Source organism: Helianthus annuus, chromosome 14 (genome assembly GCF_002127325.2).
Source record: "Helianthus annuus cultivar XRQ/B chromosome 14, HanXRQr2.0-SUNRISE, whole genome shotgun sequence".
In the NCBI taxonomy this organism is placed as follows: Eukaryota; Viridiplantae; Streptophyta; class Magnoliopsida; order Asterales; family Asteraceae; genus Helianthus; species Helianthus annuus.
The window spans coordinates 159,410,409-159,413,967 of record NC_035446.2 but is presented as its reverse complement, the minus strand read 5'-3'; the positions used below and the strand labels follow the sequence as shown (position 1 = coordinate 159,413,967).

General features: G+C 40.7%; 1 non-coding gene across 1 annotated transcript; it reads left to right on the top strand.

Annotated features, from left to right (window-relative positions):
• Nucleotides 1–3,126: 3,126 nt before the first annotated feature.
• On the top strand, nucleotides 3,127–3,233 carry LOC118486859. The gene has a single exon (XR_004880026.1). It is a non-coding gene; the product is annotated as a small nucleolar RNA R71 (small nucleolar RNA).
• The last annotated feature ends 326 nt before the right edge of the window (nucleotides 3,234–3,559 follow it).

Sequence of the window (3,559 nt, the reverse complement as noted above, 5' to 3'; positions counted from 1 at the left end):
GCTTTTGGTTAAGGGTAGGGTAGTTTTATTTGAAAAGTGGCTAAAGGCGTAAAATGTCGGTTTTCTTTTGAAAATTTATTTGGGACTTAGGTACCAACTAAATGCTTATAACCAATGAGTTTGGTTATTTTATTTCAAGCAACTAGAGTTTTTTTTTGATAGAATATTCATAATAAAACTAAGTCACATACTTTTGCGTATTTCAAAAGAACCGAATTTTACTAAAATAAAGGGGTGTAAAAGTAAAAGATGGTTTTGGGTGATGGGTGATTTATGAAAAATGGTGTTCTGCGGGTTTTGAAATGAAAGGTTTAGCCTCAAAAGGGTTGACTAAGGGAAAATTTTGTGGGGGAGATAAATAAAAATAAGGCTGAAAAGAGAAAAAAAGGGTTTATGGTCCTAATACCTCAATCATGTACTTACTTGGATTAGTCGGTAAGGACCGGGAATGTATTGTCTTGTCAAGTTCTACATTTGTAAGAACCATATGGGCTATTCACACAAGAAATGAAAAGTGACCATTTAGTAAAGATATGATATTGAATGCTCAGTAAAAGCTCAAAACTCACAATTTTTGGAAAAAGGGTAAAAGTGTGAAAACATACATACAATCAAATTTTAAAAAGATTGCCATGCCTTTATATAATTTTTTTCTTATATGGTTCTTTTTATCACGGCGCTATCGGTTGTAAATTTGTAAAAACTTGAACTTTTAGAGCTTTATTTTCTAACTTAAACTATAAACAAAACAAAAAAAATTATTTTTGAAAAAGATTTGGGGTGTTTTAGCGGTTCCAAGTAGCGTTTTGTGTAAGGATTGTTTTAGGACAAACAAAATCAAGTACCCCATACTTAAATTACACATTGTCCTCAATGTGTCCAAAAGTCATTAGATTTGATTAAATGTGTAAATGTTTGTTAAAAACAACAAGTTTTTCAAAAATCAAATACCGGACACGGGGGTGTGTTTGGGGGACACGACCCCGTGTAAAAAGTGCCAGTACCATGACTTCTGTGAAAATTTCCAGAACGCAGACACGAGGGCGTGTCCGGTAGGCCCGACCCCGTGTCAAAAGTGCCAGTAACAAAAATTTTCCAGAAGACAAAAAGGGGGGCGTGCCTATGGGACACGACCCCATGTAAAAGTTCCTGAATCAAAATTATTATCTGTAGACTCGAGGCACGAGGGCGTGCTTACCTTACACGACCCTGTGCTGCACTTACTGTTTTGAAGATTTTGCGTTGGGAGACATCTGTTTACGTGCATGGGGTGCTGTTTCAACATCCTTTGGCCATTTTCATCTTTCTTTTGAGTGTATTTTATTCCTACAAAGAGAAAACTTAAAAATAAAAGCATTAACTAAAAGTTACACTAAGATTTAAACAACTTTATTGTTGGATAGTCTATGGAATGCCTCCATGGTGCACCACGTTTATAAGGGTCCTTGGCTAGACCCAAAGTAGGTCAAATGTTACCCGAGCGGGATGACTTGCATCCCAAGTTGCACCAGCTGAGGGCGTAGTCTAGGATCGAGTCTATTGCTTTGATGTAGTTGACCAGATCATCCTCCACGCGTTGTCCCACTTCAAAATTTATTTCCTTGTCACCTACGCTCAATGTGAGCCTTCCGTCACTCGTATCCACCATCCACCATGGCCCGTGCGGTGGCAAGGAATGGCCTTCCTAATATGAGCGGGATCTCGGTGTCTTCCTCCATATCAAGGATCACAAAGTCGGCCAGGAAAACAAATTCACTAACCTTGACCAAGAGATTTTCCATGACACCTTGAGGGTATTTTACCAACCTATCCACGAGTTGTATGCTAATCCTTATAGGATGTATCTTTCCTAGTCCGAGTCGGTTGAACATAGAGGCGGGCATTAGGTTGATGCTAGCCCCTAGGTCGGCAAGCGCATTGCTTATTGGTGATCCTCCAATGGAACAAGGAATGGTGAAGCTTCCGGGATCAATCTTGTTTTGGGGGGAGTTTGTTGAGGAGTGCCGCCGAGCATTCTTCACTCAAGTTGACTTGTTAGATTGACTCCATCTTCCTTTTGTGAGTGAGGAAGTCACTCATGAATTTGGAGTATTTTGGCATTTGTGTGAGGACTTCCACGAAAGGGAGGTTGATGTGAAGTTGCTAAGTAAGCTTACAAACTTGGTGAATTGCTCGTCAGTCTTTTGTCGTAGTAAACGAACAGGGTAAGGGACTAGTGGTGGTTTGGTTGGTTCGGTATTTTGGGGTTGAATATTTTCTTGGTTATTAGCTATGGGTGTGGTTGTGGGTTGTGTGGTGGTTTGGGGTGATGTTGGTTCATTATCGGGTCCTACTTTTCCGGTTTCTCAAATTGATAACGTTTACTTGGGCTTTTGGGTTTGGTTCGGTGTTACTAGGCAAGGCTCCTTGTGGTTTTTCGGAGAAATTTTGTCCAAGTTGGCTTACTTGTTTTTCAATATTTTGCATACTAGCCCGTTGGTTCCTAATTTTGGCCTCAGTTTATAGGAACCTTTCCGAATACCTCTTGTCGGATTCGGAGAAAAGACGAGTGATGAGATCCTCAAGTCTTTCTCTTCCTCCTTGTTATGGTTGGAAACCTTTTTTCTCATTACGGGGTTGTTGTTGAAAGTTAGATTGTTGATTTTGATTTTGTTGGTTATTACCTCCCGATTCCCTCCAACCAAAGTTGGTATGATTTCACCACTCAGGGTGAAGGAGTTGCTTGGGGGCTCCCGGTGGTCGTGGACGGTTATTGAGGTAATTCAGCACTTCCGTTTGGTTTTCCATATCTTTCATACAACTCCAGTTATCATGGGGTCCACCACATCCTTCACCAGCCATAACCGAAACCGTTTTATTTAATTTAAGTTTCTTTATTTTTGTAGTTAAGGCTTCGATTTGAGCTTGTAAAGAGGTGGTTTCGTCCACTTTATGGGCTCCCGGGGCTATAGATTTTGAACCCCTAGGAGTGTGCCATTGAAAACTGTTTTGAGAAATTTCTTCAATTTGGTTATAAATTTTCTCGGGGCTCCGATTCCCAAGAAGTCCCCCGGAGTTAAAATCAAGGATTTGCCTTGTGTGTGGTAAGAGTCCATTGTAGAAATTGACACTTATTGCCAACGTTCAAGACCATGATGCGGGCACTTCCTTAACAACTCCTTGAACTTCTCCCATGTCTCGTACAAAGATTCCCCGTCATCTTGAGAGTATGAATTTATCTCGGTCATGAGTTTGGCAGTTTTAGCGGGAGGAAAATATTTGTAGAGAAATTTTTGGGCAAGTTCATCCCAAGTCTGTACGGACCCACTTGGGAGGGTGTTTAGCCAAGCTTTTGCTCGAACTTTGAGGGAAAAAGGGAACACATGGAGCCAGATAGCATCGTTGGAGGCTTCGTTGATCCGAAAGGTATCACGTATTTCCAAAAAGTTGGTAATATGTAAATGAGGATCTTCATTGGGTAGGTCGTGAAAGGTGGCAGAATTTTGCAGCATTTGGATTACGTGCGGTCGAAGCTCAAAGTTGTTGACATCGACATTAGGAGGGTTAATAGCGGCTCCAT